Source organism: Aythya marila (assembly GCF_965140915.1).
Source record: "Aythya marila genome assembly, chromosome: 7".
NCBI classification, from domain to species: Eukaryota; Metazoa; Chordata; class Aves; order Anseriformes; family Anatidae; genus Aythya; species Aythya marila.
The window spans coordinates 9,608,998-9,636,116 of NC_139048.1; the positions used below are offsets into that span (position 1 = coordinate 9,608,998).

At 36.5% G+C, this 27,119-nt stretch overlaps 1 protein-coding gene across 4 annotated transcripts in view; it reads right to left on the reverse strand.

The window, feature by feature from the left end:
* The window catches only part of VTI1A (vesicle transport through interaction with t-SNAREs 1A), a 271,732-nt gene that overhangs the window by 140,007 nt on the left and 104,606 nt on the right, over positions 1 to 27,119 (reverse strand). The gene's annotated exons all lie outside the window — the stretch shown is intronic.

Below are 27,119 nucleotides of genomic sequence, written 5' to 3' on the forward strand. Positions count from 1 at the left end.
ATTGCATCACTTCTTAATAGAAGACTGTCTTGCTGACACCTTTCCATTTGCAGTTGTCTGGACCACCTGCCCTCCCCATTTGCAACTGCATTACATTCCTGTGACATCCTAGAAGAGCAACGCCTGGCTAGTAATCTATTTTATCTTACCTTATGGCAATTTAGCAGACTGAGACAAGGCCAGCTCCTTACTGCTCACTACTATTTATGCAAGAACTGATTTTTATGAACGAAGCTGAAACTCAGATCATTGTAATTTTTTTTATTATTTTTTTTTTGATTCCTCAGCATAGACAGACGTGCTCAGAATGAGCTGCCCCTGTCTTTATGGCACACTGCCCACCTCTGCTGTGACTGCTTATGGACAGCCACTGTGGGCATGGTACCTTGTGACATCCTAATAAGCCTAGTGTATGTGGTATAGGAGTCCCTGTGGATGGTTTGTGAGAAGTAAGGGACCTAAATGACTGCAAACAGGAGAATAGCCCTGCTGTTGCCTCTTTAAAAATTCTGAGTCCCATTCTAAAATGATCCACTGTTGATGCTAAAAGATTCAAAGATATCAAATCCTTCCCCAATCACTTAGAAAGAATCTTGAATAGCTCATTCACAAATTAATTGGAGTATGTCATCCTTTGCAGTTCATAGTCTATTATTACTGCCAAGTGCACTAGCAAAAGCAGTATTTGCCTCATACTTTAGGCTGCATTTCTCCCAGCAGAGGACATTTTCCTCTAATGGAACTACTACAAGATTTAGAAGCTACGCTTAAGTGAGATAGGAGCTATGCTGTTCTAAGCATTATACAATATATTTGGATAAAACCAACTACAGACCATGACAGCTCAAAACCAAAGGAGAGATGGCAGACATCTCTTGGAGAAACAGTCTGTTATCCTGATCCTTAAAAGAGAAAACCCAAGACCCAGAGTGATTTGACCACCGTGGGATGCCTATAGCAGTGATGCTAACTGAATAGAGCTCTTTGTGACTGAATACAGCTCTCTGTCTTGTAACTCTAAAAACAGCTTCTCATTTTGCCTGCTTGTTTTTAAAATCTTCGTCATGAATACAGTAAGAAAACTACCTGGCATATTCATAGGATAAGAAATCAGAACAGACGTAATACTGAAAGTAGAAAAAGTCATATAAATACATTAAAATCTAAGAACTCAGTTACTGCTGCTGACTTTTTGCTCCTGTGGCCTGTCTGACAGCATTTTTGGGAAACGCACACTTCCTCAGGCAACCAGAACAAAGTGGTCCACCCAGGAGCAGCCCACAGAACAGGTAAATCTTAACACGGTTGTAGAATTAGAAAATACAATTAGAAAATACCAGTTTTATTGTGTTCAGAGAAGTTAGCATTTTTCTGTACAACTCTTGAGATTGTTTTTGGATAGTTCTCAAAGCAATTCCATTGCTGCCATAATAACACATCTTCCAACAAAACGTCTACTTGCCAAGTATGAGGACAGGAAACTAATGTCTTGTTGGACATTTGGTTCTGGCACGTCTCCCCTCAAAACACACTTCAGGTTTTTGGAAGTATTTCTCCTCATAAATATTAGTGTGGTTATTCAGTATTTCCACCTCCAATACTATCCACCACCCTAAGTGTTAGTGATTAAGGTGAACCCAGTACTTCGTCCTGCTCAAGACCATTTCTAAGCATCTTGGAATCTTCAGACCAGCCTTGCCTCATCCTGAGTATCAGAAGGGCCAAAGAACAACTATTTTAAATACATACCTAGGCTACTATGGAACAGTGTTTTTAGAGTGTTTACATAAGTCTCAAAATGTGGTTAAAAATACATTCTGAACTAGTGTCCTAGCATCTCAAGGCCTTCAGAACAGTGTTTAATGTGCAGCTTTGCCAGAAAAAGCCAAGTGTGCTGGTGTGACAGGCAAGGCCCTTCCCTCTCCTGTTGCTGAGCATGCATGTAGCTGCTCTTTTTCTTCTGTCACACCCCCATCGATCGGTGGAATAAAGATATAAATAACACAATAAATAACAGCATAAGGTTCCTTCTTAGTTTACTGCAGTGAAACATGAACACCACACACTTTATTTTGGCCTTAATTCTTACCCAATGTTCTTCACTAGCAGTTCTGTGCAAAAGAGGTAGTATCCTTATTTCCAATTTTCAGATAGGGAAATGGAGGTAACAAGACGTAAGATAGTATGCCAAGACACTCGAAAACTATTAGCAGAACCAAGAAATGAACTTCAGTTTTCTGAATCCTATTTCCAAAGGTCTGTTCATTAGCCTACACACAGTTTTTTTTTTTTTCCTGAAAAAATATCATAATCATTTTTTATATCAAAATCACTTACCCTACATTTTCACACATACTCAAAAAGTAATTTAAGTAGTGAATTAATACAACCCTTTTGCATAGCATAATGCAAAGTATTTTAAAAAAAAACATGCATCCTAAGTTACAATCTTGAAATATAGGGATCTGAACATGTGCTTTATTATCTCTCAGTCTAACACAGTGCTAGGTCTCTAACCAAATTTAGATTTAGTTCAGTTTAAAAGTCTGTGCTTCTACATTCTGTCCTTTTGCAAGACATATTTCCAAAGGACTCAGGATCCAAGACTGAGATGTAAATATATGAAAACCAAACCAAAACGGCCACACTATTTCAAAGGGGTACCCTAAAAACTCTAAATTGTACCACTGAAGCAAGACCAGCGAATTATGTGCAGTCACGGCTGGTCCCATCCCAATCTCTGTTTGTGAATTACAGGATGCCCATCTCCTAGAGAGCCTTTTTTAATGTTTATAAATATTCATCATAAAGAATAAATGGCTCCTATTGTTTTCAGTCCTTGGACAACCCAAAATCAGAGCTTACACAGCATTTACTCCAGCCACCATTGTCTCCCTAATTTTCTAATTCCCATCAAAAAGCAGTGAACTTGGAGACAAATTGTTTTCTTCACATACCCAGGACTGTCAGCTGGATCTTTCCCTCATCGCTCTTTCTTCCTTCCTGACTCTTTTGGTCCATCCATGTTTTTCTGTGGTATCTATCAATGTTTTGTAATTTGTTTACCCAGGACAGCTCAACTCAGATGGAGCATCTGATTTTCAGCAAGGTCCTGCTTTTGTTACCCAATTTTCCAGCTGGATTGACAGAGGCACAAGGAAGTCAAGTGACCTGCCTGGGTCAGATGGTGTCGGTGGCTCGGAACAGATTGGAGCCTGCGATCCTCTTGGCTCTGTACCCTGCACTGGGCCACGCTCCCTTTTACAAGTTGTTCTGTACTAGAGATAAATTGTGTCCACTTTTCCTTCTTGTCTACAGATATCTACAGATATAGTAAAACCTCCCATCAGATTCATTTCCATTGTTGTTCCACTTTTGAATATGGGTTTAGGCTATTTTGAAGTCATTAAAATATACATAACAATGCATACAGATCTATTTTTCCCATGCCCTTTTTTTCTTTCATTACACCAACTTCAGTAGCAGCCCAGTCTTCTGATTGAATGACCTGGCAAACACTCCTACCTCAGGTGTTCGTATTTCCTCTACTACTTCCTTCAGGAAGAAGGAATGCAATTCATTTGCCACTTGTGCTTTGTCAAATTTTAATTGTTATTAATTTCCCACCTTCCCACTTCTACTGAGATTTCAGGCTATTTACAGCTTCATTTATCATGGGATTTCCATTCCCATCACACAAATACAGCCTACTGTTTACAGTTATTACACAACATGCTTGTACAGACCTGGCCTTACCACTGTATACTTTTTCACTCATAATGTAATAACTTGTAGGCTATAAAAATGAAAAGCATGTTTCAAAACACACAAGACCAGGAGCTATAGAATTCCAAGGTCTGACTCTGGCTCTTCTGAGATCTTGAATAATTTTCTTAGGCTTTCTAAATCTCACTTGGACTGTTTGTAAAACTATGAATTTCCTACTTTCTACAGCAGAACTGAAAGTAAACTGGTTAAAGTTTACAAAGATGGAAATTGTTAAAGGGCTATTCCATCAGGGACATATACTTCCTAATATAGCCTCACTCTTAAATTCCAGCTGAGCCATGCTTTACTTCAGACCCAAAAATGGGTTTGGAAAGGTACACATGCTTTTTATCTATAATACTAATGTACTGCTAGAGTACTGCTGAACAATTTCCTTTAAGCTTTACTTCCTTGAATAAATCCATTGGCCTAACATTTCAAATCCATTTGTATTTCAAACCAAAGATTATGACAACAAAGGCAGCCTAATATTACTATTCCAGTGGTATTTCAGAAAAAAAAAAAAAAAAAAAAAAAAAAAGGTATTTTAGTTACTCATTAAGCCAAACCTTTACCAGGTCTCAAAGTAGCCTTTTGTTTCATATTTATGTATTTTTTTCTTAGAGAATAACTAGATTCACTATTACCAGATAGCTAAATATCTGATTTGTGGCAAGCAGCTGCAGGATGTAAATGTCTAGCTATGATATACTAGTCCAAAATTTACTTCAGAAATAGCATACTCTACCTGAAAGCACTAAAGCTATTTTTATCAATTTCAGTCTAGGTCACTTCTGTAATTATATTAGCTGCTATAGAAAGATGTCTATTTTCTAACTTTGCATCCTCATTTTTTCTAAGCCATTTGAGAACAAATATTTACATTAATATGTCTGAAATCCATTTAAATTGTTAAAAATAATCCATTCATTCTAAGCCTACTTACTCTCCCCTTTCAAGTCACATCATAATGCGTATTTACATATATACATTTAATCCACAAAATACCAGAGACAGACTTACTTCCTTTAGCAAATTCCAGCCAATATCTGACTGGGCAATTTATGTCTGCTATTATCATTACATTGGCTTTCCTTAAACTCTGTTTTTTATGTCCCTAATGATGCTGTCAGCTAGTTGCCCAGTTTATCAGACTCACCTAACTCCACTACACATGCTGTCTAGGGAGGAATGTTTGCTCTCTCAGGTAGATGTACTAGATTCCTAATCGAAGTCACTCATCACAAATTCTCATGTTTCCATAAAGGCAGTTTCTGAACAATCACAACTCTAAAAACCTATCAGTAATATTCAGGGATGCGTTACTCAACTAGTCCTGCTCAGCTTTCCTTTATATTTGTTGTGTGTTTGCCTGTGTCTTAGTGTTCTTTGTTAGTATTTGGATGAAATAAAGCTGTCCTGACATCACACTTACCAGGCTAATAGACATGTTAGGACCTCAATCAAAAGCACTCAAAGCCAGGTCAAACACCACACACTATCAAAAACTACAGCGCTTTATTCAGCTTTGTAATTACAGACCTGTGCTTTTGGGTGCCAGATCCTCACTGTACTTCTCACGTTGCTACTTTGAGGGCTGAGGCATGGTGCTCACAGCAAGAACCACACTAAAGCTAGGTGAATATGGACCTGTCTCCAGCTTTCTATCATCCTGTAAAGATCATGGGAAACAAGTCTTCAAGACTTTAGAGGAAGATTTCATGGGGCAATAGGTGCTCAGAGAGCATTTGCTAATTTCCATTCTGTTGGGTAAAGAAAAGGAAGGGAGGGCTCAATTAATAGACATATAAAGGGGAGCGTGGATAGGTACAATTTTTTTTTTTTCCAGAAGTGGGGTTCTTCTGTCACTAGATAGACATGTAAAAGCTGGCTATAATACTATAAAGACACCAGAGCTCCTGCAGAGCTGGAATTTCAGGGTTACTGTGCAAATAAAGTAGGCCCAGAAGGAGAAGAAGTATTCTGTAGGAAGCAAGGATGGAAACGTTGTTTTGGCTGTTTTAGAATGCTTGAAATAAAACAGGAGATTAAAAAGAAAAAATGTACTGGGTCAGGGGAATAGGAGCCAATTCAGAGTGAGATTTTTGTTTGAAGTTCCTCAATGCTGACCAAAAACAGCATGCTTAGGGTACATGATAAAAAAAATACTGAATAATGTAAAAATACTGAAAACTGTAAAGAAAAATCATGATAACCTACTGTTGCTTTAAATAGCACAAGCATCGACAGTCATGTGAGACACAGTATTATTCAAGACATCCACACAAGGTTGACATTATGAATACAGGATTTATGGGAGACCTATGAGCCTTTGGACTGGTAGGAAGCTGAGTTAACCCTGTGTAATCTCAAGTAGTCACAGACCTGTACATTTAGGCAACTGAGTTGGGTCTTCAAATCTGTCTTACTGTCTACCACTATCACAGAAATAACCTCTCATCCATTTTCTTCGTTTGAGCCCAGAGAAACTTTTAAAATGGTCTGGCCATACGTATGATTTGAGGTACCTCCTGTAACTAAATGTCATGGTCTTCTAGTTCAGTACTACGTGTTTACTTGGCTAAACAAATGTTATTTACAAAAATAAATTGTGACTTATGTTTTTGTTAAACACAAATCCATTTAATCCATGATGCCCACTATGCAGAATGCCATGCAGCCATTAGCCCACCTGCAGAGCCATCACTTCTCTTCCATGTTCTCTGATCCAGCATTAATAAAGCAATGGAGAAGATACTGAGATACTCATTATATTTTCATCCAGAATGAAGTTTACTTGATCACTGAGACTTAATGAAACTAGCATTTAATTAACAACAGCAACGTTAATAACATTGGGAAATTAATTCATAGCTGCACACATTACCTCTCATTGCTGTAACTGTGCATGTACTCTCAATCTTTCTCAGTCCTTCTCAATCTTTCCCTCTCCAATGTTTTTATAAAAGTGATAAAGCCCAAAATGTCAAGAATAGTTTATCTTCACTGTTTGCAGTGTAAACCTGTTAATTTCAGCAGATAAAGATACAGTCCACTCTCTCTCCTAGGAAAATTTCTACTTTTCAAAATGCACTGCTATAGGCAGTTATTTCTGTGGATCCAAAACCTTCCATTCAAGATGCTCAATGACTTTGTATCTCCTGCTAATGTATTCCCTGGGGAAGGCGCTATCCACCAAACCCCCTATAGTTATTGTTTGGAAATCATTAACCCGCAGCTCTTTTCAACTCTTGGTAATTATGATGTTAAAAAAAGGGAAAGTTTTGCTGCTAACAGTTGCAACAATGTATTTGCTTGCCACATGCGATGGAAATCTGATAGACAATATCTGTGCACTCCATCTGTTACACTGGATTGATCCGCTGATGAGATTCTTTTTAGAAACCTGCTTACCCCTGCTGGTGCTGCAAGCTTGAAAGAGAAAAAACACTTTCTTCTCCTTGTTCTCTTGTGTGGTGGTCGACCCTGTCTTCCTCTCCATTAGAACCCATCCTGCTGCCACAGATCTCACAGGATTTATATTGTTTTGATTCCTTTCAAACACTGTCTTGTTACCAACATCTGACAACAGTCTCTTGGGCTATCACGGTTTTACAAACTGACCAGGCCTATGAGTCTCTATAAATCTCATGTGGATACAGACCTGTGAAAACGTCTTTAACCATCCATTAAAGTACACAGTAGCTCTTTTATTATATAAATAGTCATGGGTGTTCTATACTTACACGGAGGAAGAAGCTGTAATTTGGGGAGGGGGAAGGAGGGAAGTGCTTGAAAACTCTGCCAGAAGAGGTTGTTCTCTTAACACTCATTTCACATCAGCGAACTCATTTGCTCACCACGCTGCTTGGCGAGAACACACCATGGGTGGTCGTCTTGCTCCCCACCCCCTCCATAACAGCGGTGAAAAGCCACAAAATAGTGAGTCAAATTTAGGCATGACCACACAGGCTGGTTTCTCACAAAGTTGGGGAAATTTTAGCCCTGCTCTTCAAACAACAATACCCAGAAAAACAACAATGCAAAGGCATATCTACAACTGAAAAATCGAAAACATCTTGAGTATATAAAACAAGGATGTCAGAAGATATGGTTCTAATAAAATATTTCAGTCTCCTGGCCTTGTGATAAGTTTAAAGTTTACTGTTATAATGTGTGTATGTGTATGAGTATGGGTACATGTAAACCTCTCTTCATGTGGGTAATAGACGGGCAGACATCAACACTTCTGCATAACAACTGATAGGGTAAATTAGAGAGGTTGTAAGAGCCAGGTTGTATCTAGCTTCCCAAATTTACACAATAGTACCAACAAGTCAGATTTCTTGCAATGAAACCAACTCGCCCAAATTAATGAGTTATTTTAAAACAAAATGCAATTCCTATTTGCAAAGACTGCTTTGAAAATCCTCTTGCCAAATCAAACAGTTTGTGCTTCTAGTGTCAAATGGGGATGGGGGGAGAGGAAAGAAGAAAAATGGTTAATAGTAGGGCTGTTGCTTTTCCCAAGCGCAGCAAACTGAGCCTAATTGATGCTGACGCATGACAGACTCGTGTGTACAGTATTGCCCAGGCTCTGACTGAAGCTGCTGACAGAGGGTAAATGGTGCATGGCAGCTGGTCTTGCCCTGGCCTGGCATGGCAGCGTAAGCACACATTGCCTGTCAAGAGATATCATGAGGGCTAATGAAGGGCAGCCCATATTTTTAAAATTCTTCTCACTGAGTTCTGGATCAGACTCTGCACCATAACGCCTTCTCAACCTTTTAGTGCTTGGTTAAGGATATGTGACACTTATTTAAAAATTAATGTGTTCTAATCAATTTAAAGTTAGAAAACTAAAAGCCAGTGTATCTCTGGGTGAGAAAGAAAAAGTGTGCATGAATGTGTGTAGGATGGGAAGACATGGCAGACAGAAGTGGGAAAGAAGAACAAAACAGAGGAAAGAAATACAGGCATTTCTGCAGCTGCTAACAACAGAGTGATGACATGGAAGAACCAATTTATCCAACTACATTTTAATACTCTGTCATAGCTTTTTTTTTTTTTTTTTTTTTTTTTTAAGCCATGCATTTCTGAAAGATTTATGTAAAATAAGTGATTCCCTACAAATTCCAAATGCTTTCTGTTTTTCTGAATCCTACCCACTGCCTGTAATTGTAGGTGAATAATTCTTTCAAAATGGGAGAAAAATGAGAGAAAAATCTTCCCTCCCATTCTTAGGCATAAAGAACTGAATGTAGAAAAACAGAATTAGGACAAGAGAGACTGTATTAGAAATGTAACTGATTATGAACTTCCAATCACAAGTAACAGCTTGCTTGGATCCTCTGTTCTCAACATTCTCTGGTGGTTTCACATTCCTTTATGTTATTCTGCATGGTAGTGAATGGCAGAGATATTTCTGGTTTAGCTTTTTCTGAAATATTCTGCTCATAGACAAACAGAAAATACATATGCAGAATACTCACGAGACTTCTCAGGGTATTCCACTGACCAGTGCAGAATCATTTCTTGCCACAAATCCCTGAGGGCATTATCCTGGTTTCAAAAAAATCCCTGGCATTTTCACAACTAACTTCAGGATTTCAATAATTTACATGCCAGTAAAAAGAAAATGCTTGGTTCTCATCTAACCTGGAATGGCTTATCCCCTGCCAGTCACTATTAGCTTATGTTGAATGGTCTCTGAGAGAGGGTTTATGTCCTGAGGAGACCAACCATACTCCTTTAGGTCTTGTAGCTTACATTTTCTTTTCTATCCCATTACTATGCAGAGGAGAGGAGAGAAAAAGCATCCAAACTTCTAAACTTGAGAGAAAGAAAAAAAGTAAACAACTCTTTTATTGAAAAACAAAAACAAAAACAAACACAAACACAAACAGATATATTTACTTAATAAATAAATGCTATTTATTTTTAGGTTGATCAGCCAGTCTAGTAAAACGCTAGCCTAACTTTGGGAAATGCAATAGATCATAAAGGAGTATCATAATCTTAGAAACACACAAGGAGCTTACTACAGTTTTCATCCCCAGAAAACTAAAAAATAAAAATAAAAAAAATGGTAAGGTGGAAAAAAAAAGAACCACTCATGCAACCTTATATCAACATGTCTTGACTTTATAAGACGTGCCTGTAGAATGACATGTTGGTGTAAAGCAGCATTGGAGGGAAAGGTAATATTTTTAATCAGATAGGCTGATAAACTTTGGGGAAAAAGGAAATAGTATACCATTCACCCCTCTAAATCTAAGTTTTCTCATGTCATTAAATCATGGTTATATGAAAATTGCCTCTACTGCATATAATACACTACTAAATACACTGTTAAAAGGTGCCAAAACTTTTACAACTGTTTATTTGATGTAAGAATTAGTAAATACTCAACAATAAAATTTTCTCTCTTTGTACTTCCTTAGAATTTTAAAGATAAACATACCATATTTGTAGAACACTATGATTCTTCATAGATTTTTCCACTGTCCCTCCATTATTTACAGGAATGGTTGATGAGCTGCTAATCATCCATGTAGCTTTAGGGTATCCATTCACGAGGAAAGCACAACAAAATTATGACAAAAATCTCTATCAACTAATAACGAATTTCAGTGTTTACCAGTCTCAGTTATTGGAAACAATTTATTTTATAAGTAAATTATTGTATTTCTCCATTACCATTTTCTCCAAGGCTGTTCACTTGTATCAATACATAGTTTACCTTAAATTACTTGACTATTTACTACTATTTTGTTAGAATTTGCCTGAAATAAAATAAAGTCAGCTAATTCTTTAAATAAAAATATTTTTTTGAGTATGGATTTTACTTAACTGAATAAAAGTGCTTTTGCTCTCATTCATTTTCAAAAACGTATGTTTGAAGAAATCTTCATTAAATTATTATCTGTTTATTAATAATTCACATATGAAATTGAGCAGTCTTGTCTATTCAATGATTTGGAAATTCTGACAGTGTAGACTATTCAAATAACACCATAACCGGTGGCATGCAGTCTACATCACTTTTGTTCTTCCCTCTTTAACTTAGGTTTTAGCTAAGCAAGTTTTTAAACACTTTCTTTTGTCCATAGAGTTTGACAAGAAATCTGTAACATTCAGTTTCCTTTACTCAATTTCTCCTGTATGGGGTGTATCTGACAGGACTTCATCACATATTTGTACACAAACACTGCCATGCATGATTATATAAAAAAAGTGATATAAACATATTTTACTTTCTACTTCCACTATTGTGAAGATCTCAAAATTATTTAGCTTCCAGGCTTTATTTTTTGTGAAGTTATATGCCTGTTTCTGTAATTGCTAAAAACTTAACAGATATGACCTATGTCTGGTTTTAAGTGACACAACCAAACTGCACAAAATCACTTCATGTGTTTTAAAAATCTGCTTTTATAGAAAAATCTGTAGTTTTACTTAGAAAAGACTGCTGGCTCATACAAGCCTTACTCTATCCCAATTCATGTAGTAAAGCATGACTTTGCAGGTCTGGTTGAGGAAATACATGTTCTCTAATGAGAGAATTACTCTAAGTGGCCAATACCTGATTCTGTTTTTCAAGGTGGAGCATACAAAGTTGTGCTCACAGAACTGCTGCCTATAAAGGTTCAAAATGTGAACATTGCCACTAGATTTGGAGACGTAGCAGCCCAGTATCAAACCCCAACTTTGTAACAAATATTTGTAAAGCTGAATGCAAATAAGAATTACGTGTTGAGTGTGAGAAGGGTAAAATTTAATGTAAAATCATTTGCCTGAATAAATATGCACACACAGATCAACACATTTCAGTGTACGTGTATTTGTGCACATGTATATGCAACTACTTTGAGAAACTGGTTGAGAAAATTCTGATCATCAAAGGAACTTAGTACTAACTGTTGCACCCTGGATTTTAAACTAGCTTTAGATTTTGCCTCTTTAGTGTTTGTTCTTAGTTTTTACAAAACACTTCTCTCTGTGTCTCTCCTACAGACATTTAAACTGGTCATTTCCAAAGAAATAAAAGGCATTTTGGTGTCAGGATTTCAGGATTAGATCCTTTACATTAATACCTAACTGCATTGTACTACTTTTCTAAAAAAATTACGTACACGGTGCTCGTGTGTGCGTGTATGTATTAAGTGCAAATTGCCCGAATGTCAGCAAATTACTGCCAGAGCTGCAAAGCATTTACATACCTTAGGCATGAGCAACCAATTGGAACTTTTAATCTTTTAACAAGTTGCTGTTCAGTGACATAATAATGAATAAAATGAAGAGTAATGAAGTTGACCATAAAGCTTAGCAAATAAACATTGTACACAAATATAACCACTCCTGACTAGCTCAGCACACATAATCTATTCATGGTTTGCTGCCAGTTCCCATATGCTTGTGCCAAAACACACTCACATCCTCCTGCCATTGCTTTTGGTTGCACTGTTGTTCTTGCTGCAGATCTCCCTATTTGCAGCCCTCCCCATGCTGGGACCCGCTCTCATTACAGATAGCTCAGCTGCAGATAGCTTTATCTTTTTGCATTGTTCCAAGGAAGTTTTTAGAAGCTTTCTTGTCTCAATACTCCTGTCAAGGAAGTCATAGAAATCACCCCCAGGATTACTGACAGAAACTTTCATTTGTTTTAAATCTGAATGTATAGTCTGGTTTATCGGCACTGACAGGACAAGGTCATAGACCATACTCTATTGCTATTCTCACTGCTACCAAGAGTCCATGATTAAGTCACCTAAAATAAAATCCTACTTCTGTCAAAAGACATGGCAAATCATTAGCAATAGCTGCAAAGATGACTGACCACTCACTGTCTTTTATGGTTAGGAAAAAAAGTACGTCTAATAATATACTTAGAGTATCTTTTCTAATTGTGACTGGCACACCCAAAACTCATCTCGTTTTTGTAGAGAGAGCAAGCCTACAAGGTATCAAATTCGATTTTGTTGAAGACAAACTTGGTCCAGTTGTTCATTATAATCCAGGGAACTAAAAAGGCAGGCTAGGATCTACAGAACAAGCAGAAGGATTCTGAGTCACCTATAAGACAACAGCAGAAATGAAGGTAGCAATAATGACCCTAAGTCACTCCTGGGTGATAAGACTTTTGAGGCAGAATTCACTCCCCATTGAACTGATGTCCCTATCAGTAAAACTGCCCCCCAAATCTGTTTCTAGCTGGCAGCCATGCTAGTAATCTAGGCAGAAAGGCTAAGGATATGATAGACATGAACAAGGAAAGTGTTAGAGGCTGTTCTCCCAGGATGGGCAATCGCACCATGGTGAAACATTAAAGGAAGCTTGAATTGCTGTTGTCTTTGTTGTCTTTTCTCTGTAAAAAGAGAAAACTGCCTTTTTAAGATATGAATAAGAATTTTAAACCATATTATATTAAAAGAACCAGGGACAAAAACTAAAAAGCAAACATTTACCTTTTACTTATTCCTACAATGAAATAGCACAGTAACATGACATTACCGCTCCAAGGTAAATATTTACTTGTTAGTATTGGGCTCTGCATAAAAATATACCTACTTTCCCCACCCAAGATGACCCGCATTTTCTGTTACCAAGACCAAAACAACCACCCACCCCACAATTCCCAGTTTAGTAGGCTGCATATACCTCTCAGCCTGTGCTAAGATGCTTAAACATACAGAGTGATATTTGAGGCTGCAAGTTTATGACTCTCATTTCGCTCATCTTGGATAACAAACTGAGAACATAGCATGGCAAAAGCAAAGACAGAAGTGTCTGCTTTCACTTTCCACCCCCATCCTAAAGGAGTATTAGCCATTAAGAAACTACAGCTGAGCAATGGCTGCATCTTTCCAGGGCTCTAGAACACCACAAAGAGCACTGCTACCTTTTTTCACATTGGCTTCTGCTATCACATACTTGGCATCTGCCACTTCAGGAGATAACAATATGTTGATTATCCAGACTAAGAGGACAACAAGCAGCACAAGTAAATTTTAAGTTATTTCAGATATGTTCAGCAATTTCCCTTGTACTATTTTATGGTGGATTTTGAAAATTCATAAATCCTGAGTTATGTTTGCTCTTTCTGCTTGTGGACATGAGAAATATATGTTTAATGACATTTACTTCTAGAAAACAAAAAATCTATCAACAGAGCAGGAAAAAGTGACATTTTTACAAATACTTTAGCATTTTATTCAGAACTAAAACCAGCTTTTGAAAGCAAAGACAAAATACGTGTTCCTGATGCCAGCTATCAACATTGTCAGTGCCTTTGTTTACTCAATTACAAAATGAATATGTTGCTGCTCGTTCAGCTAAAGAAGCATTGCGAGGCCAGTCTGCAGCCTGGCTAAACAGTGCTGGATGGAGTCCATCAGTTAGGGCATGGCTGCCTGCTCATATGCACACTGCTTTGCAAGGAGGGAAGCTTTTGCTTATGAAATGTCACAGGATAACAGCAGGAATATGCATTTCAAAGTTAGATTTTTTTTTTTAATGCTACCATTTTTAATTTACAAATAAAGATTTAAAGTTTATCTACAGCACCGGACTACGGATATTGTGAAGTTCTTCATGCTAAGCCATGTTAACAACTGGGTAAGAATTTTACTGAGGGTTTTTGGTTTTGCTTTGGAACGCTTTAGCTTTACCTGAGGCTAAATCAGACTAAGCATAGATGCAAACTGAAAAGTTTCTTCTTGGATCATTCTGATACTAAGGTACTTCTGCTTGGGCTATTGAGCTCTTGTTTGTATACAGGAGGAATAGTACAGAAAAAATAATTTTTGTCCAATAATATTTTGAGAATAGATTTAGTCATCAAATGATTGAAGTAACTTAAGATAGTATTATCAGATTTTTGCCCTTCTTTCCCCACCAGGTATCTGGCTAAGCCTAGTGCTATCCTGTACCATCACCATAACAGCAGAGCTAGCAAATGATGTGTGAGCATTCCTCACCTGCTACGGGTAGGATACAGACAAACCGTCTGAGACTTGGTTCACCTTGACTCACACGTTTGGAAGCACTGTGGGTTTCTTTCCCATAGTCTAAGCTCTTTGGGCATTAACCTCCAACCAGCATACAGTGACACTTTCTCTGTCAGATCTAGCTAAAATGGCTGAATCCAGGCTCTCATCTTAAACTTTGTGATCTGCCATCTGATCTAACTGATGCGATGCATCATGGAGATGCATTTTCTCCAGAAAGCCAAATGCTTTCAGTTTAACAGCCATAAGTGTAGTCCTTCATGCTAGGACTACAGCTACCACAGAGGGTTGTAGCAATTTGGGGATAACAAAGGTTAAGGTCAACCCAGACTGAAATAGTTTGATGAAATAGTTTGACGTGGTTTGCAAACACTGAAAGTTTCATTTCATGATTTCCAACTAAAACAAAACATTCCAGTGTTTCCAAGCCAAAACTCTGCAGAGCTTCCTGTTCAGTGAGGAAAAAAAAGTAAGATCAATGTTTTAATTCTCCACTTGGGTTTGAAATAAAAAGGGTTGAAAATGGTATTTCTCAGGACAAACCCTAGATATGGAATAGCTTCAGAGGTTATACATTTAGAAGCTAGTAGAAATTGAAATGATGCAATTCTTGCATCACAAATACACATCCTAAATTAATAATTCCTACAGCCAGCTCCACCAGGCCATTAGTCCTGTACAACTGACCTAGAATTGTTTCCTTCCCTAGTCATAGAAAAGTTGCAGCTTCATCTATTTTCAACGTTAAGCGCTAAAGATCTCAGAGTAGCTATTAGAAATAAACAAAAAAGAGCAATGGAATTATTAACCACCAACGTCAGGTAAGGTACAACATACAACAATTAATATCTGGCTAAATCAGAATACTTTCTCCTCTACAGACTGAATTTAAGTGTAACAGTATTAAAAAAGAAGTGAATAGTTCTTCACTCAGTTTCCTCAACATCAACACAATTCTGATGTGAAGATATTTTTTTTGAGATACGTGTGAAGATTTTTTTTTAAGAAAACCTTTGATGTGATATGGGATAACTTATAATGCCCCAAATATTTTTTTCTATGAATGTGGATGTATCACAAATAATAATAATAAAAAAGCGCCTTTATATTTTGAACTATTTAATAAAAAACAAATGCAAAGCTGGCAGCTAAAATACTAAATGTAATAAACTCTTTGAATTAAGAATTAAGTAATACCAAGAAAAATGAAGTGGAAAGGCATTCATTTACAATGTTCTGTAATCGAGATTGTGAAGCTTGTTGCAGTAGAAAGACTGCCCTGAATAAATTCATTGTATTTTTAAATAGAGAAATTTCAGAGAACATAGTAGTTAGTAAATATTTAAAACCTTTGTGGTAAAGGCTTAAACCTCAAAATAACAAGGAAATGACAACTGTTTATTTTTCTCCACATAAAACTGAAAGTTATTGTAAGGTCATTATACTGCATGCCTGTTTTCTCTTTAAGAAGTAAATAATTACACCACTGATTTGAGTAGACCTGCCAGTAAGTCTACATGTGGTTAAGTCAGATAGACCGATGCTCTAAAATTGGCAAGTAGCTAGCTCCCACAAGCTATTAAGCAACTCTGAGGTCTAGGTAGCTCACAGCCCTTTTATCATATGTCTCTCAACAGAAAAAAGAAAAAACACATTTAGACTATGGCTGTTGTGCAACCTTTGAACAAGGTTCTGCATATTCCACGATAACACAGAAGCAAAATTTGATGCAGTGTTCACTCTTGGCTGCAATATTCAGCTGCAACATCTAAGCTCTCTTCAGAAACACATTTCTAACTCACAGGCCCAAGAAAAATCTTCATAGATGGAAAAATTAAAACAATTTGCAATGACATAACTATGTTCTTGAGTTCGCAAACAGCCTGAAATAACAACTGCAATGCCACTGCAACTAAGATTATGTCAAATTAATGGCTGTAATCAAACAATGGACTGTTGGTTGGTTAAATGCTATTGCTAATCATTGCTGTGCTGAAGATTTCAGCACTACTGTCAGTATGTGTTTACTCCCTTCTTTTCAGGTACCAAGCTGAAGGAAGCTTTGCTTTGTACTATGGAAGTTCCATCATGCAAGCTCTGCAGCCAACGGTGAACTGCAACTGGGCAGCTGCAGTAACCTCTAAATAAACAGTACCTGGCAATATATGTCCTACATAAATAAAACTCTTTGATATCTAATCGAGTAAAACCCTTTATTGAATTGAATAAATCTGCTGATTCAAACCCAGATGCAAAATAAAACAAAACTAGCTAAACCACTCACATCATGGGTCCTGCCTTGGAGCTGTGGTAGGGTTAGAGGATGTCTCAAAGTCCTTTCTCTAATTCTACATCCAAATGGAAAGAAGAAACCTTTATTACGCTGGTGACAGGGCTGCCATAACATCAGTTCTAAGAAATACTGAGTCTCCTTCTCTAGTGATTTCATGAAACAGTACACACAGGAGGGAGCTATAGGAATGACTGACACAAAGAAATACAGGGGCCAAGGAATGCAGTGGACAAACTTACACGGTAGTACAAAGAACATGCTTCAATGGAAGTGTTTGCTGGCTGTCGAAGGCCAAGCAAATAACTAGGCATAAAGTTGAGCTCAGTGCAGAAACCTCAGCACAAAGGTGGGTAAAGCAGGTAGGTATTTGTAGCATACAATGTGAGAGTATTAAGGTGCTCCCTCTCCAGCTGAACTGCATCTGCCCCTTTTTAAGTAACTGAAAACAAACAAATGAACAAACAAGCATCCATATACTGTACGTTCCTCATATTAAAGATTTCCCAGATGAGCCAGATTCTAAAGGGAAATGCCATATACTGAGGGCTGGCAGTAAGTCTGAAATTCAAGTCTTGCTTGTTCATTAAGCCACAAAATGGTGACCTCTGTTAGGTCTCCGGTTTGTGGTACAGCCTAATTTCCACTGGTGAAGAAGCACAATGTTACAGTGACAGCTGATAGTGACCTCTAGTTAGCAATCATACCGCTGAGGAATGGAGTTGTGGAAACTGAGCCACTTTTCCTTCTGGAGCATGGAAAAGCATTTTGCCAGGGCGGAATATGAATAATTCACTGCTGTTACATGAATGCTGGTTACAAAGAATGCCGGTTTCAGTATTTCAATCAACCAACATTTTTTTCTGCAGCAATGAAAGTATTAAAATAAAAAGTATAAATAAGAGAAAGATGATCAAACAATTGCAGATGATATCAAGTTCACTTAAAGACCAGCATAGCGGAAGATGAACCAAGTTTTGGAAAAAGACTAAAACAAACGGAAGGGAAGTTGCAAGAATAAACAAACAAATAATTCCTTTGCCTTGAAGTTCAAGCAGCAGTTTGATGTTTTTGATGGAAATACTCTTTTTCTTCTCTATAGTTTTGCTATAATTCTGCTAAATAGCAAAATTACAGATACATTCTTTAAAACTTGGGCTTTTTAGCAATGTGATGCCAACGCATCTGAAAAGATCAACATATATGCTTTCTGAATAGCTGTATCATATTTCTTATTTATTTTTCTCCTTTCTCATTTTTTATGCTGTAAATTTGCCATTTAATGAAAAATTTTGGCATAAATCCTACAAAAACAGATAAACAAAATCAGTAGAACCACTCACAGTAGTAAAGCTATGCAGATGTCTGAATATTTGCAGGTGTCTTAGATAATAAGCTTTCAGGGCAAGAACTACATGTGTGTGATTAGTTAAACAGTACATTTTTAGGATGCTTAAATATATGTAATAATAAGGTTAACTCTGCAGTGTATTTTTGTTTGGCTCACCAAATTAAATGCAGCATAAGCCTTCCATATTGTATTTTCATTGTACACTTTCCATATGTACACATACATAAATACATAAATATTTATACATTACATACATGCATAAACAGGTATTTTCACGCTACATATTCATCACACAGGTTACGTTCTACCAGTAATGTATCCTGGTCAACAGCAAGCAACCGCTCTTATCCTAAAAACTGTTTAGTTGCAAAAATGTTAATGAAAACCACAGAAACACTTAGGAACCATTTTTTTAATCTCATTACCATATCAAGGAGCTCCCTGTTAATCACTGTCCAAATTCATTTGGATTTATTGTATCACAGTTATGCTTACAATTAAATGCCACAAGGTCCCAGTCAGATTAAACAAATGATTTTTCCTGTAGTCCTTACAGGACTAGTAGTGACAAATCACATGGAAATAAAATATATCATAATTAATTAGCAGAGGCCCATAGATAACCTCTCCCACAAACCTCCATGGGCAATTTTAATAGGTTTCAATATTTAAATATAAAACCCTATGAAATTGCTTAAAATTTCAATAAATACTTGCACTTGTTATAGGTAACGAATACGTCAGTCGTAATTTTTTTATTACATAATTATTTCTTTAGGGATGTTAGAAACAAGTAATTATTTTCTTAAAAATCAATCGGCAGCCACTATTTTTAGAGTGCCACTGTGAATGAAATATTATCAAACAATTGTTGTATTACTAACTACTAACTATTTAGTATTATTACTAATTACTAACTACTGACAGAGAAAAGAAACATTTCCTTATCCAAGCACATAATATCTCACCATTGTAAAAAAAAAAAATTAAAAAATAATCATCTTTACAGAAGCTTCAGTAAGCTAGTATGAATTACAGGAAGATAACTCATCTTAATATTAAGCATGAATGCCAGTATGAAGAAAAAGAGTTTGGCATCTTTAGTCTGATTTCCAATAGCACATGTCAGCTATTCATTCCTCCTGTATGTCTTGTGTTTGGAAAAGTAACAAGAGGACAGTATTTTGGAGATGCATGGGAAAAATCTTCACATACAGGAAGAAATATTTTGTCAATACTATGAACTTGCCATGGCAACTTCCCTGCTTAAGAAATAGTAAAATCTACCTAATTCAATGTAAAACAATATGTTCCCCAAATGGACAGGCTGGAACATATGAAAATTGCCAAACAACAACAAAAAAATCATTTATTTCCAGAATCAAGCATTCATCTGAATGATTTGGACTTGTTTATCAAGTAAAACCACTGGTGTTCCTTCATAAAATCTTCTGTAAATCATCTTTTGTCTGCCTTCAATCTCTTCAAAACATCAAGATGTCTCATTTCTCATTCATACCTTGCTAATGTTCACTTAGGGGGATATTCAAAAATGTCTGTGCTGGTTTGGGAAGACTTGTCTCCTGACACTGGAGAGGAAGGAAGCTAACTTAAAATAAATGTTTAATCATGAAATTATTGAACGGAATTTAGCCTTGACATCTCCGTAATGTCAAAAGAAAGTCTTCAAGCTAAATAGGAAATCATATAAAACACCCAAATATCTACTTTGGATATGAACTTAACTTCAGCCTAGAGCAGAGTAATTTATCTTGAGCCATTGACGAGCTAAAGAGCAAGTTATCTCTTATTTCTTCAGTTATTCTAACTTGAGTTACATAATTATGGTAGCCAATTTGCAATATTCAAACAATCTATGTGGAAAAAAAATAAAAGAAAAATACATCTCTCACAAATTGTGTAACTTCTCTCCTTTAGAAGCATCCCATATTGACTGTTGTGTTTGGCAGAAAAATAGCAAGCAGTGTTAGAGAGAGGCGGACAATTAAGGCTAATCGTCTAGTTTTATAAAGCCTGTGGGACAGTCTCGTGATATACCAACAGTCAGGCTGAGAATGGGATATGTAAACGTTACAATATTCTCCAAGTCAAAATATCAGATGGGAGAAGAAAAAAAAAAATTAATTTGGCCTCTCTATCAGGAATGAATAAATACACTGGAATTTGTAATACAGCCCTTTGTACTGTAAAGAGTGGCAAAAAAAAGTTTAAAATACATAGATATGTTTTGCAAACACTTTCTCAAATCAAATAGCTATAACACAAGATTTTCAGGAAATAGAGTTCAAAAGGGGAAAAATAATCAGCTGGGGATTAAAGACAACTTCATAAACTTTAGAATAAAAATTTGAAAAAGCAATTAAGAAAACCAGCTTTTTCATAAAAAATAGCTTTGTAGGACTACAAAATTCAAGCAAAAATGTGATGAAAATGCACATGAACAATTAAATAATCTTGCAAAATTTTAAAGTACCTATGTAAATTTCTGGATATAAAGAGCTGAAGGCACACAGATAACCCATTCTGTTCCTGCAGCAAAATGGCCATAAACTCTTCAATAAGCAGACACAGGAAAATTGTGTCAATACAGGTCTGATGGTGAGCCATAGTACAGACAGAGCTCAGTACTGTTCTGGAGAGATGTTTCCCAGACATTTATTCTGCTCCTGTTTGCCAGACTTTAGATAAACCAGTCGGGCTATCAAGATTCATGTCAGGGCTTGGATTAACAGCTCAGGACGTGAGAGCACAGAAACAGGCATTACTTTATGTTTCCTGTGTTCACCCAAGCCTTGCTGTATTCTCCTCAATTGTATCTGATGTTACTTCAGAACAGATGCTTTGACCATTAAGTCTCTTCCCATTTCTGCTGCAAGTTAAAATTTCAATTCACTAAGTGTAAATACCTCGAAGTGTAAAGTTAATAGTACATCAAGAGGTCTCACAAAATTACCTTAGGTGTATTAACTAAATTACCTATTACTGTATAGATGAGGAGGTCTGTACCTGTCCCCTTCAGTGGCAGCTCACCATTAGATTAGTTTAGTTATAGCATGAAATCATACCTATTATTCATGAGCAGAATTAATTTTTGTTGAGGCTCCGTATGCAGCAAAATAGCCAGAACCAGTCAGTGGGTGATGGAGGCAATCATCATTAGCTGACCAACTGTGCACTCATAAAAGAACAGGAGCCAAGAACAGAGTTTCAGACAGCAGAGAAAGTACTTGAAAGGTTGTTTTCAGTGAGCTAGAAAATGGGAAGCTAGTGGCATAATAAAGCAAGGACAGGTAACGCAAAGAAGCAACAGGCTTGGAAGCTATTTGAAGCAGCAATGAAAATGAAAAAAAAAAAAGCAACAACACTATGATAAAATCAAAAAAATATTAACATGTGAAAAGATCTGGAAATGTGTGGATGCTCAGGGAATACGATACATTAGGGGTGTTGTGTAAGTCAGATTTGCAGACCTCATGTGTCACCTAGATATTAGAGCTGAAAATCCACCACTGAAGGGACCAGAAGCAGCTGGTAAAAACACTTGTGACCAAAAGAAGTGGAAATCTTAAAGCTTATACAGGAAAATTCTGCAAAAATCAAGTTTGTTAATCATAATACTGTGTTAATCAAACATACAAAATTCCCATGATAAAAGTAAACCCATCAATAGATTTACCAATCACCACTGTTAACCTTTACAGAACTGTTTTTTAAAAATATTTCTGAATACAAGCAGTGACATAGGATTGTCTTTTTTTAGTTCATTATACATTGTTTTTCTCATAACAGCTTCAATTTTATAGAAACCCATGAGATTTCAACAACTTTATGAAGACAAAAATAATTATATACTTTTAAATTTACTTGAAACCTCATGAAAAAAAAAATACATAATTGTTAAACCAAAGTAGTATCTAATCAGTTGACTTTCACATCCTAACACTGACCCTAATCTCTGGGGCGTAAACAAACATGCATACTTTGTGAAAACTTTAATCATAAAAAAGAATTAAATATATTCAAACATAAATATTTCAGCAAATAGCCATGTGAAGGAACATGAATGTTTAATTTAGACATCACCTCTGTCACTATTTGTTAGACATCATGCCAGTGATTCTCCTCTGGGAATTCCAAAATATAACCAAGTTTCCAGTGCCTAACTGAAAACGACATTTCTCCTTACCCACATAATGCCCATCTACTTCTAGGAACATTTATGTATTTTAATATTCGACAAAATCATTCTTCAAGTTGAACGTTACCTGTATTTGGTCAGTCCATGTTTTTACTAAGACTATCTACAAAGTCTGAATAATCTTCTGTTGCCTTGTTTATGTGGGAAGGAAAGATCTAGCATAAAGGCCAGATTCTAACAGGTTGGCTTACAGATAATACCATCTTCTTCAAAGCATTTCCACTAAAGCACAAGTCATTGCCAAATTCCTCAACTAGAACATACCACTGTGGTCAACTGAAAGATCCAGTGACATAGTGAACATCCTTTCATCTATTCAAGAGCTTAGCAACAACATGTGAGATAGGAAGATACATGTTTTTAATATTTCTCGCAGAGACTAGAGACGTGGGCTTAAATGAAAGAGACCAGGTGAAAAAAAATGTATGGTTTCCACATGCTTTGTGATTCGAGATAGTGCTTCATTCTTAATTGCATAAATGTGCCTTTGATCTACACAGCCTCAACTACACAGCCATGTGATAACCTGCAATTCTACTTGAACTATGGTTCCTCTTTGGGCATAGACCATGAACAGAGTTTATGAGTGAGTGTCTGGAGAGGCCTGGATACACAATACAATAAATGTGTCTAACTGGAATGAAGTTCTGTTCATCAACGGAGATCATTCTTCTGTGTACACACATACTGTTTCATGAACACTAGAAATCTGTACTTAAATGGCACCCTAACATAAGGTTTTGCTCTTCAATCACTATACATATTAAGTCTAAAAAAATGAAAAAAATGAAAATATAAATCATCATCATTTTGGAAGCACACACTGCAGCATTTCCATGAAACAAGATATTCAGGTGCAGAACAGGCATTTCTCAGAGCATGCTGTCGAACTCTTAATGGGGTATCAGAATGTGAAAGCAACTCGAAAAGAGCTGCAACTGCGGCATTTTACAGTGTCCTTGTTCTCCTTTTCTCTATCTACTCTCTGCTGAAGTGTTCTAACAAATAAAAAGGTCAAGATGAGATCTATGTCCATGGCCTTGTAACCACATTTTACTTTTGGGGATCTTAAATTAAACTTTAGGTATTTACTGAATTCACCTCAACATTTTCAGTACCTCCTTACAGCAAAGTTCTATTTGCAAGAATGGGTAATTGGAGATAGCTACATATTTTTAATGAGAGAATTAATATATTACTTTGTATGTAAAGTGGATATTAGAATAGAGATCAACAGTAAGAAACACTGCAATCAAATACACGCCTAGCTCAGAATCAGCCAGAGAACGTCTATCCTATACAACATACACCAGAAACAGAAGCTCTTCACAGAATCCTGTAGCAAACATAAAACAACAACAACAACAAAAAAAAACCCTTTAAGATTAAAAGTCACCATTACTGTGTTTGATTGGAACAGCCTGAGAAAGATCGAGGACGCGCCAGCATTCTAAGCACTTGAGAACCTGGATGACTTCTTCAATCAAAAGTCACAAATGAACCTAGAAAGCAGACACAGCGCCACACCAAGAAGGAAAGTCAAAAACAAAACAAAACTAACAACTACTTCCTGCTGATCTGGCTCAGGGTAAAAAGAAAAAAGCTAAAAAGCTGGTGAATTACTTAACACTTACAGTGTGTGCTGGGTGCACAGAGGTTCTAATGGCAATAGCAGTGTCTACTCTTACCCTATATCTAGCTATGGACAACTTCAGAAGGTAGTGGAGAGAAAACTACACACTTTTGTGGTATATAGAAAGGTCCTGTTATTTGCTTACTCTCATTTTTGATCCTTTCATGATTTAGGAGAAATTGCATCAATTTTTAAAGTGAACAAAACAGGAGAAATCTTGATTTCTGTTGCAGGCCTCCATGCCTATAATAATTAGTTTAAAACTGACTTATTGGCTGACAGATTGCCAAAGCAAGAAATAAGAATTTGTTTCCAAGTGGAACAATAAAGGGAACTGGAGTTGGCCCAAAGTTGATTCTTTTTCAGACTGAAATCAGAGTAACGTAGGTTATAATTACTGTGAAGAAAGTAAACATATAAAAATATTTATATATTTTTCAGTAAGGCCCATCATTAGTCTTTGTTATTTTAAATGAAAACTTGCACAGTTGCCTTTTCCTAAACAGACTATGAAGCCATAAATTAATCAACAAAATATCCAATCCACATCATATGTTTAGCCTGGCTTTGCAAACTGAAATTCTGACTGGCAGAACTTTCAGCCACAAGGGGAGAAGAGCACAGCCGTACCTCTGGCACATGTTTGTTAACTTCATTTGTATAAAAGGTAAGAACCAGTGTTTGTCTATATACATGTATGTAAGTTGTAAAAGGACAGCAGCTGTGTCCTTTACATCATAACATACTTTTAGAGATGACTATAACAAGAAGACAACAAGTATCAGCACAGGCTGAAATTGAAACAGTTTGTTTTCTTGGGAGAAAAGGTACAAGAGTAGTCCATATGCTCAGTCTGGAACTGGAAATACATGCACATATCAATTTTTAATTCATATCGATCATCTATCTGATATATCTGGCATGGCATTAAGTAACTATTTTGTGTTTTGGGGATTTATATCAAATCTGCCAATACATTTGAACATAGACTGAACAAACCTTAATCATATAGATGTTGTCTTCCCTTCTGACTGCTGTGCTATGCAAAGGAACAAATTCCGCATCTTGGAAGCTCAGATAAGTACAGAACACATCTCTAAGCTGGTGAATCATAGGATCATAGAGTCATTTGGGTTGGAAAAGCTATATATGATCATCAAGTGCAACCATCACCTAACGCTAGCAATAATGACCGTGCTTGCTAACTCAGAAAAGGTCCAAATAGAAAGCCATAACACCTACACTCCAAATAAGTAGCTCACTTGCTATGTACTTTCTGAATAATTTGGTCTAAAATATTTGAGATGTTTCTGCATTTCTGGGCAGCACGAGGCACTTATGGAAGGAGCTTTACACAAAAGCAAATGGCATTATTGCCGCAACACTTTGAGCAAAGGACCTTGCCTCATTATAACTGTGACTGGAACAGCAAAGGAAGAAATTATAGTCCACAGGTTTGATGGAAGATTTTTAAGATTTCTAAGATCTGCACTAGTGGAACAAGCAGAAAAAATATGGAGCAGTCAAACAGGAACAGTATTGTGGGGCGTAGTACCGGATGTTGGAAATCTTCTCCTGCACTTCACTCCTAACATTTCTTTTTCTCCCAAACATCATGTACCCTGTTCTTAGTAGTTCAGTTCCAGGACTCTGGCTATAGGTAGTTGATGAAATTGCTGCAAGCCCAGGGGCATCCATTCACTGCATGAACTGAATGTTCTTACTCCATTATGTACTTCTAAACCACTGTAATTACAGCGAAAAGTACATCAGTTTAAGCCACCACTGCAAGCCAGGATTGATTGCAACAAAGCAGTAATTAATATACAATTGGTTATCGTAGCTCATCTGAGAAGCAAATCATGAAGCCACCACAGCTGAATTGATCACAATCATCCATTCACATCCTAAATCAGACCATGTGCTTGTACAGTACTCACTACAGTGAACTCTTGATTATAGTTTGAGCCTTTAGGCACTATATTAATTGAATAACAAAGTAATGACAATAAGCAACAGAAGTTTTAAAGAAACTTCAGCATATACATTTTGCACCCAACACCCTGCAATTATACCATTGATAAGTACAATTTAAAGTATTAAAAATCTGGTTAATTAAATTTTCTCAGTCTACCAGGCTTAAACTTCTAACAATGCCTCCTTTGAAAAGAAATTAAAAAGAACTAACCTGAACACTTTAAAAAAAGGGGGGAGAGGGGGGAGGGGAGAAAAGAGAAATTAAAAAACAAACAAAAACAAAAAACAACAAAACACACTATCCAAACACTGAAAGAAACCCTTTAAGTACGTCCTATATTTTGGAGTTGATCAAATTCCTGGCCTATCTGCAGAAAGCTCATTTAGATGTTAATTGCATGCACTACAGATAGCAAAAGTAAATTAAAAAAAAAAAAAAAAAAAAAAAAAAAAGGAAAGAAATAGTAAAGGAAAAAGCTGCTTGACTAAGGCTACCCAGTGCTGGCATGCACAGAAGCTACAGTTGCTACTAAAAGGCAATGATGAATATGTATTAAAATATACCCAAGTCCCACACAATGCCAGACAAAACTATAACTCTCAGAAAGATATCTAATCCCACAGCTCCTGTGGTTTACATTGCTGAGAAAAGACAGCAATGGATTAAGAAACTCTTCAACTTTTTAGCTCCAGGATTCTTCCTCATCTTTAGGTTTCTCTTTAAGGATTAGCTCCTCATCATTTTAAACATACATGCATACACATATACATATCTACAGATGCATCTTATCACAAATATCTCTGATATATATCTCGTATATGAGTTTCTGAGAAAAGAAAGAAGCAAATAGCACGGCTATCAGGAAGTAATC